Source organism: Nelumbo nucifera, chromosome 4 (genome assembly GCF_055504915.1).
Source record: "Nelumbo nucifera cultivar China Antique chromosome 4, China Antique-T2T, whole genome shotgun sequence".
Taxonomy (NCBI): Eukaryota; Viridiplantae; Streptophyta; class Magnoliopsida; order Proteales; family Nelumbonaceae; genus Nelumbo; species Nelumbo nucifera.
Genome location: NC_142652.1, coordinates 72,246,148 through 72,257,835, shown reverse-complemented (window position 1 = coordinate 72,257,835; position 11,688 = coordinate 72,246,148). Strand labels below are relative to the sequence as shown.

The window sequence follows — 11,688 nt, the reverse complement described above, 5'->3', positions numbered from 1 at the left end:
TATTTAAAATATAGTAATTTCTTGAAATTATCATATTTTTAGAAAAAATGCTAATTTCTTGGCTAAAACTAATTAAATATAATTTTCTGGTAATTAAATATAAATTTTTGGTAATTAAATGTAATTTTCTACTATTTATAGCTTAAATTAAAATTATTGTTAATTATAGTTTAAAAATAATTATTGTTAATTATATTACTATTAATAATTAAAATATAATATTTTTTTCATTATTATTCAGTATTTTTTGCATTAAAATACATTTTTGGTTGTTTTTACTTTTTCAAAATTTTATTTCTTTTTTGTCAGAATGGGTCGTCCGTTCGGTTCAAACGGTTGGACCATTCGACCCAAGAACCAGTTCGTTGTCTAGTTCAGGTTTAAATACCTTGATTTCTATTATTACTATTCTCTCTCTCTCTCTCTCTCTCTTAAATGTAATAATAACATGCATTAAAATAAGAGGCTTTGGAAAACCCAAAGGTTTCTCTTTTATAGTGTGTAGCTTTATTAATCTAATCAAAATAAGCAATGATTATTGTTTTATATTTTTAAAACAAAAGAAAATAAGAAAAATGAAAAAAAAAGATAAATAGCTTCTCTTAAAGGAGAGACAAGCTGACATGGACCGTCCAATTTTAATAATATATATATATATATATATATATATATATATATATATAATCAAGATAATCAATGATTATTGCTTTATATTTCGAAAAAAAATAAAAAAATACAAAAAAATGGAGAAAATAGATAAATAGCTTCTCTCAAAGGAGAGACATGCTGACATGGACCGTCCAAATTTTATTATATACTAGCAGGGACCCGTGCAATGCACGGGATTTGTTAAGCAAAAGCAAAATAATAGAAACACATAAGAGTATACAATTATTTTTATTCTTTTTACTTTTTTAATAATTAATAATTACTTATATTTTGAGCATAATTAAAAAGTATAATTAATAGTATTTTATATTAATAAGGGTATTTACTGAAAATAATTAAGAGTATAATTAATAGTATTTTATTAATAAAAATACCAAAATTTATTAAAAAAATACCTAGGGCAGAAATTATTGAAAATATTGAAAATTAGCTGTATTTTTTATTAACTATGGTATTTATTTAGTTATTTAATTTATTTTTACTGAAAGTAAATGCAAATTAATTTTGTAGTGACTAATATGCAAAAATAAATGTTGAAAATATTGGCAATTATTGAAAAATACTTATATGCAAAAATTACTGAATAATAATGAAAACACACAAAAAATTAATTAAAAATCCGAAAATTCTTAAAAGCCTAAAGCTTAATTAAAATACTAAAATTAATGTAAAAATTAAATTAATTGTATTTTATAGAAAAAAATACTGAATAATAATGAAAAACGTATTTTAATTATTAATAGTAACATAAGTAACAATAATTATTTTTAAACTATAATTAACAGTAATTATAATTTAAGCTATAAATTGTAGAAAATTACATTTAATTACCAAGAAATTAGTAGTTTTTTTTGAAAATATTTTAATAGCTAACTATATTGTAATTACATTTAATTATTTTTAAACTATATTTTAAGTAAATACAATATTTTTATAATTATAATATTTTAATAGCCAACAATATTTTAATAATTAATAATAAAAAGTAACAAATCGTTTATAACTTAACCTAACCCGATTAGATCTATAAATTTGCAAGATCAAGCAACTATTTTCTTTTGAGTTATGTCTAGCTAGGATATGCACCATGCCCCTACATTATCAAGGATAATCAGATTCGAAGTCTAATTGAGTATCAAACTTTTGGAGTCCAATGATGGCTTTAGCGGATAGGGTTTAAGCTAAACAACCCTTAATAAGCTCAACTTGGAAGTTATATGCATATATGGTAAATATTATTATATAATATTTAAATAACAGATTTTATATTAATATATATACAGAAATGTTATATAATTTTTTATACTAGACTAGAATTAAATAAAAATTTTAATTTATAAAAAATCATAGTTTTATAATTAGCACGGGCCTCTTTTTCAACAGAAAATGTGCAAACCCGAGCCCGAGCCTAGCCCAACCATCAGGCCTAAATCTTGAGCCCAAGCCTAGCCCTTATATAAAGCCTGAAGCTCGAGCCTGAGCCCGAAGCCCGATCTGTACACAAAATGTCTTATTTTTAGTATACTTTTATAAACTAATATTATATTAATTTAGTAATAATTTAATAAATTAGTAAACTAATTTATATTTCCTAATAGTAAATTGATATTTATTATATATAACATATGTACTTTTTTATATATGTAATAGTATCGGGCTGGGCTCGGGCTTATTTGAGAAAGCCTGAGCTCGAGCCCACGGGCAAGCCGTCAGGCTACCCAACCCATGAATAGGTTTAATTGTATATATAAACAATTATATACATAAAAAATCATATGAAATAAAAATTTAAACATCTTTTTCAATTTGTTTTTTTTTTTTATAAATGGACCTCTCATAGCTTGGCCTAGTCCGCGACCTGGCCTGGCACAAGGCTCGACCCATGGATCAGCCCGGCCCACGGCACGACACAAGCTCGTGCCAAACTGACCCCCCAAATTATCCTAGAGTAGGGAGGCACGGCCCAGGATGTCTCGTGGGCTAGCACGACACATCCCACGCTTTGTGTGGGCCGCATGTGGGTCATGCCGTGTTGGCCTAGCACGACCCGATTTACACCTCTACTTGAACTTGCCCAATACTGGGGACAAGGCGGGGAAATTCAAGGATTTCCCATCCTTGAAGAGGAGCGGGGTGCCTTGCCCCTGAACTTGCCCGACATTGAGGAGTGCTTGCCTTGCCTTGAACCCACCTGACATTGGGGACGGGGTGGGGATGGGGTAGAGTGTCTTGACTCTAGAGCAAGGATAGGGAGGGGGTGCTCCGTGGTGAACCCACTCCGTTGTCATTCCTATATAATTGTTAATTATTAGTGAAATTATTAAAAATGTTAACTTTTGTAATTATTTTTATTTATTTAAAGTTAATCAAAGTTTCATTTAAAAATAATAAAAATAATAACAATTATTAAAATTACTATACATTATTAATAAAACTAAATTTATTAAAAAATACGTGTTCATATTAAATTTACATTAAATGAAAAATACAACTATTAAAATTTTAGATATTAACAATAACTTTGGATACTTTTTAGTTAGTTAACAACAATTTTTGATTATTATTTTAATATTAATTAATAGTAAATAAAATTATTAAATCTTTTAGATTTTCTTGTGCATCACATGGGTCCCGCTAGTAACTAAATAAATACCATAGTTAATAAAAAAATGCAGCTAATTTTCAATATTTTTTAATATAAAATATTTTTTAATTATTTTTAGTATTTTAATTATTAATAAAACATGTTTTACATTTTAAAATTTCATTAATTTTTATCATTTTTAATAAGTTCATTATGCACAATAAAGGTCCCAACTCATAAAAATCATTAATTAAAAATGCATTGATACAAAGTTATCTAATAATATTATTAAAACTATCAATTAATACTTTTTGTAATTAATGTTGGTCTTTTTTCGTTATTATTCAGTAATTTTTGGAATAAAATACTTTTAATAAAATGAGTTCTGCATTTTAAATTTTCATTAATTTTTATCATTTTTAATGAGTTTATTATGCACAATAAAGGTTTCAACTCATAAGTTATCTAATAATATTATTGAAAGTTTAAAACTATCAATTAATATTTTTATATTTAAATTTCTTATTTTTATTAGTGTTTATTAAGTTTGATTTTTAAGTGGAATTGAAACACATTTTTAATATTTACTAAGTTTTGTTAATATTTATTTTTAGTGAAAGTTTAGTGGATTTTTAAATTAATAAATTTTTGATTGTTTAACCTAAACCTATTTATATTATTACTATTCTCTCTTTTAAATGTAATAATAACATACATTAAAATAAGAGGCATTGAAAAACTTAAAAGTTTTTTCTTAAATGTCTTTTTTAAATATAATAATAACATGAATTAAAATAAGAGACCTTAAAAAATTAAAAAATCTCTCTAATATCGTGCAACTTTATTGATTACTATTTTATATTTTTAAAATAAAAGAAAATAAGAAAAAATAAATAACAAATAACTTCTTGAAGAAGTAAAGACATGCTGAACAAACCGAAAAATTGAAAGACGGTGCTATACTTTTCTTCTCTAGTGCTCTCTTCTCACGAACAAAAGATGCCACGTACACAAATAGCTGTTTCATGTGTGTCTTACAAATCATCTTACACCACAAATCTGCAATATTATGTACGGACAGTTGCGGGACCCACTTGAAATGACACAGTGGCGTAAAATTGTGGTGTAAGATGATTCGTAAAGCATACAAGGAAAAATGTAGTACGTGTGTTTAGCATTGCTTTCTTCCGAAATCCTCCCATCTTCCCTCTGAAGAATCCAATTCTTTTCTCGCAGTCCCAGTCCCAGTCCCAGTCCCCGAGATTCTTGAACCAGCTCCATAGTCCAGCCTCCACATCTACAGCGGATCGACAATCACTGCTAGCACTGGGTACTCTAACCTATTTATTTTCTTTCTTATTATTAGTGGTCTTATTATTTTGGTCTCTGGAAACCCTTGATTTTCTTCATTTTCAATTTCAAGCTCTGGTTGTGGTATTTCGACGTTGATTTGATTTCTTGATGCCTCACAGAGATGGATGATAGCTGTGCCGTCTGCGCCGAACAGCTCGAATGGGTGGCCTATGGACCTTGTAGCCACCGAGAGGTCTGTTCGGCTTGCGTCGCTCGCCTACGGTTCATCTGCGACGATCGTCGTTGCTGTCTTTGCAAGACGGAGTCCAAAATTGTCTTCGTCACCAAGGTTACGGGGTTTGACCTTTACTGTTTTCATGTCTGCAAGTGTTCATGTAAAGACATTAGTGTTCTTATTGGTATATCGTTTTTGTTTTGTGGCCTCATGCAAGTTGCGAGGATTATTATTGTTTATATAGTTGTTTCTTTTTACATTTGAATTTTAGGCTCCTGGTGTCTTTTGGATTCAACCGGGAATTGTTGGTTTTACGTTAGATTCATTTCTTGGTTTCTTGGAATACTACCACGTCGTTTGAATTGGTGATTTTAGTGGGGATGAGTGGATCTTTGTTTTTTGTTTGTACTAGTATCAGTGCTGTCAACATTGTTGTTTAGAATTTGTAGCTTTTTATTGGTTGGCGTTGTTGTTTAGAATGTGTGGCTTGTTGTCTGTTTTTCAGGCTTTAGGAGACTATACAAGGATAATAAACGATTTTTCAGTCTTCTCATCTGATTCAACAGAGGGTCAAGTCAGATCATTCTGGTACCATGAGGACACACAAGCCTACTTTGACGATATAGACCACTACAAGATGATCAAAGCAATGTGTAGGCTTTCATGCAGTGTATGTGACAAGATGGAGGATCGAGGGAATAATGGCTCGAAGAGAAGGGGGAAGTTCAAGAGCATTGAGCAATTGAAGGGCCATTTATACCACCAGCATAGATTATTCATGTGCAGTTTGTGTTTGGAAGGAAGGAAGGTAAGATCGCTTTACATGAGAAACCCACAATGGCTGTTGGCTTGTTTGTATTTCTTGTCTTAAATCTCTATCGGGAAGGTTCATTTTAGATGCAACAAGAGCAATGAGTGCTTTATGTTGCTCCATATGTATTCCTTTTTTCTTTCTCTGGTTTTCTTTTCTCGCATCACATGTAAAAGGAAACCCACTGTAACTGGATGCAGATGTTCCAGATTAATGGATAAAGTTTCCTGTCAATCAAACATCATTGCACAGAAAATAAGGGGGTAGTGTTGCAAACATGTCTTGTTGGGATAATTATAAACCCCCATACAAAAAAAAAACCACATGCGCACGCAGAAAGCATTTCTTTTCCAAGCCAAATGGAGCTTTTTTATTTGTCAGCTGTGAAATACAAGGAAACATGTAGCAGTGGAACATGAATGCTAAGGTTTTCGTGCATTTTATATGCTTAGGAGTGTATAGTCAGCTGAATAGAGTGCATTGATTTTGTTTTTTGGAAAACTGTGTGTGAATGCTTAATAACTGAAACTTGGCAGCTTGTTAACTAGTCTTTGGACCATGACCTGTAGTACAACTTAGGTAATGGTTGAAAGTTGTTCAATGTGATTAAATGTGATGGGACTATTACTGGATGAACTATACATTTATAACAGATTCTTCCTTTTATTCCATTATTCTTTGGAGGGCCCTAATTGAAAAGTTGGGTTTGGTAGAGTGGCATAAGTTTTCTTGTTCTAAAGGCCAAGGTGGGCAGTCCACTCCTATAAATAATGGATAAAGCTTTGTTTAAGCAAAATGTTGGATCTGGTATCTATCAGAAAAAAAAAACAAAAGGTTTGATCTGGCTCATTTTGTTAAGGAGTCAGAAATTTGTATTTTATGTTGGTTTATAAAGCTATATTTTATCTCATTACTGATGGCAGTTTGGATTTGAAGAAATTTGGTGGGAGATTTTTTATTTTGGTCACATCCAATACTTATGCTACTAGTGTTTGGAGAGGATTCTCAAAAATTTCTTGGATTTAAACAATTTGGCATCATTTAAAGTTATAAAAGGTGATTGGTATTGGAATGGCTGCTGAGATAGTGGGGCAATCACAATCTTACTTGTGCTGGAATTTGCTATATAATACCACATTTTAACCAAAGTAGTTAGGTCACCATCCCTTTTTGTGGGGATTGTTGGGCATCATCATTGCCTCATTGGAAGATTGGCATTTCTCCCCTCCTAGACCCCCTAGCAGAATAGGCATTAAGCATCATCACTAAATCTTGTCTTGAAGGCTAAGAGGGCACTGATTGCAAGTCCAAAAGGAATTCTGCAACTCTTGAGGTAGGAATGTTCAATTCCAAACAGAGTGGGAAAAAATCCTAAATTCATAGTTTTCAAGGCACCAAGCCAAGGGCCACAAGGCTAGGTGACAGGGGGAGCATTGTCACCTAGGCACCCACCTAGATGTTGCCTGAGTGATATTTTTTTAACCCTAAATCCCAGGGCAATCCCCTATGTTCCATAGCAACGAGGTTGAGAAATGATCTTTTACTAATTAAGAATGTTTTGAGAATAGAGTAGTGGAGCGGACCCCATTAGAATTTAGAAATACAAATCTAACATTCCAACTATCACAACCCTCAAAAGAGAAGGCATTCTCCATATGCTCGAGTAGGGCACCACTTCCCTTTACATCTTTATCCCCTATGAAATGTAAGTCCATTACAGACACATAAGTTAAAAGTTATTTCTAAGCAAAATACAAAAATGAATGCTCTTTATCCACTCACTTCATCATGAAATCTACTATGGTGTTCAACTGCAGCCCGTTAGAGGTTTTAGTGGAACTCGTGTACTGTTGGGACCTATTAAACTACTTTTTTTTATTACACCGGACTTTGTAAAAAGTCCATAAATCCCTCTTGGGGGATTGCTGGTTTGGTAGTAGACAAAATTGTAAGACATGAACACATAAAAAAAAAAATTGTAAGACATTGTTTTACTCCCATCCCCTCTCAAAAAAAAAAAGGAAAAAAAAATATTGTTTTTATGTCTTGGATACTGCCTCTGCTAGTCTTCATCTTTTGAGGGTAGATAACAAACTGTAACCGCAGACCTAGGGTCTTGAAATACCAATTTTGGTGTTATAGGAAATGCAATATCATAGTGTTAAACAAGGGTAAGGGAATATCTTCTTTGATCTATTGGTAACCAAATTGGTCGTCTCATTACCCAAGAAAAAAGAGAACAAATTGGTTATCTTCCTGAAGTATATACACCAAATCTCTGTTTGTAGTCCTGGACTTCCATTTATGGACATTTGAAAATCTTATTTATATATTTATATTTTAGATTCTCTATTTTGCTTATTTCTCAGTCAGAACTGGAGTTTCTGTTTTCTTCTCTTATCGGGACTTAGGGCCACTACATTGAAATATTTAACCATTTTTTCATTTTGGAATCATGTTTTCTCTTTTCCTTTTTTTTGGGTTTAATTTATGTATGTGATGGTCTCACCAATATTACTTGGGATTTTGCATCAGATATTTAGTTGTGAACAAAAACTATATACAAGAGCACAGTTAAATCGACATATAAACACAGGCAACTCAAAGGTTGATGGTAGTGAGAGTGAAAGAGGTGGCTTCATGGGGCATCCAAGGTGTGGATTCTGTAGATCTCCATTTTATGGAGATAATGAGCTCTACTCACATATGTCTACTGAACATTACACCTGTCACATATGCCAACGGTAACCTCAGCTTTCTGTTAGTGTGAAGTAAAGTTTGGCGGTTTTGCAATTCAAAGTAGCTTAAGCTTGTATTGAACCATTTTATTCTGTTAAATGCAGGCAGTATCCGGGACAATATGAATACTACAAAGATTATGATGATTTGGAGGCATGATATTATAAATTGTATCACGTTATGATTTCTATCTTTCTCAGGATTTTGTTGATTTCAAGTGTTTCTTTTGCAGATTCATTTCCGCCGAGAGCATTTCCTATGTGAAGATGGAGCCTGCCTTGCTAAAAAATTTGTTGTTTTCCCATCTGAATCTGAATTGAAGGTATTGGTTTTGATGAACCTGAGTATAGTAAATAAGTTCTTTATTATGACATCTTTATAATGCAAACCATGGATATCTTGAATGTCATATGGATCTTACTTCTAGATAGGTCATATTGTTACTCCCCTCAACATATCCTAGTATTTCTGACCATTCTTTGTGTTGCTATAGAGGCACGGAGCTATTGAACATGGGGGGCACATGTCTCGTTCTCAACGGAATGCTGCGCTTAGGGTACGTGAAAAATCCTTCTGATTTGTGCCTGTGGTAAGGTGTTCTAATTCTGTGACACATCTTTCATTATTTGGTAGGGATGGTAGGAAATAGTGAGTATCCTTTAGGCATTTTTTACTGTGTTCATCTCACATGGTTGTCACATTTTGTTTGTTGATGTTATTGTGATTGTAAAACCTTGTAGTTTTTCTTTTTGTGTACCCAGATACCAACTAGCTTTCGACATCGCCGAAATAGTGAACAAGATTATCGTCGTGGAAGGGGACAAGGACGAGGATGTGGACAGGGATTTCATCCTGATTCTTCAGATGATCAACTCTCACGGGCTATTCAAAGCAATTTTGAAATTGTAAATGCAGATAGCTCAGTCCATGACCTATCTTCTGGTGGACAAGATATCTGTGATCACAGAGAGACAAGTGAAATGGATACTGTCACTGAACCCTTTGAATCATTAGCTTCCACATTGTCTGAGCCATCTTCAAGATACTTGCAGGCATTAAGCCAAGGCTCTAGGAAAACAGCTCTGGAAGAATCCTCCTTTCCTCCACTTTCCATGGCACCAGGAAGCAGTCAGCAGAAACTCAAACATGATTCTGAAGGATTGGCTAATACTGCCACAATGGCTGCACGCCTTTGTCGCCGCAGTAATGGAACTGTGACTGTTCTCAATTCACCTCAGCCTAGGTCAGCAATAAGTCGTGGATCTGCACCATCATCATCTAGCAGTTCTGCCCAGTCTGGATCTATAACAAATTTTGGTCATGCATCATCATCATCAAGTCCTTCAAGTTCTACCCAGAGTAAGCAGGTGATAGCTAATGAGACAGTAGCGCTCAGTTATGCAAGTTTCACTCAGGCTAGGCCTGCAACAGCTCATGGACTTTTATCAAGTAGTTCTCCTAGTTCTTCATGGAAATCAAGTAGCATTTCTAGGGTCAACCATTCTGCTTCAGCTCCTAATCTTGTAGAGACGGCATCTTTGGACTCCACTATTTCTGATTTTCCTCCTGTTTCTGCAACACAAAATTCAAAGTTTACCTCCAATGACCAGTCTATGCTTAATGCAGAAGATGTTCACAATGCCAACAAGACTTTGGTTGAAAGGATCCGTGCTGCTTTAGAATTCAATGATAGTAAATATGCTGCTTTCAAAGAGATATCTGCAGAGTATCGTCAAGGTGTAATTAACACAGCTGAATATCTCTGTTACACCCATCAGTTTGGCTTGTCACATCTTGTTCCTGAGCTAGGTAAGCTCTGTCCTGATGCCCGGAAGCAGAGAGAGTTAATTGAGACTTACAATGTCAATTCATTGGGCATTATACGAGAAAATGGTTGGGGCAAAAGCAAATCAAGCAATATTCGTTTAAAAGATGGTAACGGAACCAATAAGCATAAGGGGAAGTCCATAGATGATGCTGACAGTAGCTCAAAGGATAACTTGGCAGATAGCATTATAAGCACTGTAAGGAAGCTTCAGTTAAATAATAAGCCTTCAGAAGAGTTAGAGGTATTATCGGAGGATGGATACCGTGCTTCCAGGGGAAGATCAGTGGCGTCAGTGCTTGATATTCAGGCAGGATATAGTTCTACCAATTTGCAACTTGCTGAGCCAATAAACCAGAATGATTCCAAGTCAGCTACTGGTGGTTTCAACCAGAACTTGAGTGATAGTGGAGGCAGCAAGCAACGGAAGAAAACTTCAAATTTTCATAGGGGTCGTCCGTCTTGGTGATGGCTCTGTAGCATCACTTTTGGACCTTAAAAATTCTGATAGTAAACCTGAACAAGAGGAAGAAACAACAGAAAATAGCAAGAGCTTGCCAGTTCGTGGTGTATGGAGGAACGGTGGAGGTCAGAAACTGGTGGCAATGACTCAGAGAGACCGAGGAAGGTGACAAGTGGGTTTTTTCTTCTTTTGATTGGTGGCTGGGATTGATGTTCATATATACATTTTTTTGTTTTACTTTTTTTCCTCGCAACTCATGTTTAGTTTTGAGTGCGGTTTTCATGCAATCCAGTTTACGAGGTTCGCAGCAAGCTACAACTTGAAGGGTATAGAACTATAGATCACATGAAATAAAGAGGAGACAAAATGTAAATTTAGAGGGGGGGGGGGTTTAGGATTTCCCTTCAGGAGTCCAATACTTTTTTTTTATGTTTTGGTATTTGTATTTCGATATGAAGGGGGCAATGTTATATACTGTTAATACTTGAGAAGAGTTGATGTTTAATTTGAAATTATCAACTGGCCAATGTTATATACTGTTAATACTTGAGCAGAGTTTGATATGAAGTAGGCAATGTTATATACTGCATTCCTGGATGTTCGAAAATAAAATGAGAACTGAGAACATTTTCGGTTTGATGTGGAAAATTGAAGAAAAAATGATACTTCTTTTTGAAACCAAATATATGTATAATATAAATGCATACAAAATAAAACAAAATACAAGGTTTTATTGCAAAAAATACTGAATAGTAATGAAAAAATAGTGTATTTAATTGTTAATACTTATAGTAATATAATTAACAATAATTATTTTTAAACTATAATTAATAGTAATTATAATTTAAGCTATAAATAGTAGATAATTACATTTAATTACCAAAAGTTATATTTAATTACCAGAAAATTACATTTAATTAGTTTTAATCAAGAAATTAGTAATATTTCTGAAAATATATAAAAATCAAAGTTTTATAATTAAATAAAAATTTAATTTGTAAAAAAATCATAGTTTTATAATTAACATGGGCCTCTTTATCAACAGAAAATGTGCAAGCTCAAGCCTGAG

The 11,688-nt window shown here is 33.1% G+C and overlaps 1 pseudogene across 1 annotated transcript; it reads left to right on the top strand.

The window, feature by feature from the left end:
• Positions 1-4,450: 4,450 nt before the first annotated feature.
• LOC104611255 (uncharacterized) lies at positions 4,451-10,932 on the top strand (annotated as a pseudogene). The gene is made up of 8 exons (XR_016068636.1): positions 4,451-4,583; positions 4,726-4,895; positions 5,287-5,589; positions 8,128-8,336; positions 8,436-8,484; positions 8,564-8,653; positions 8,825-8,887; positions 9,093-10,932. The product of XR_016068636.1 is annotated as an uncharacterized LOC104611255 (transcript).
• Positions 10,933-11,688: the final 756 nt, after the last annotated feature.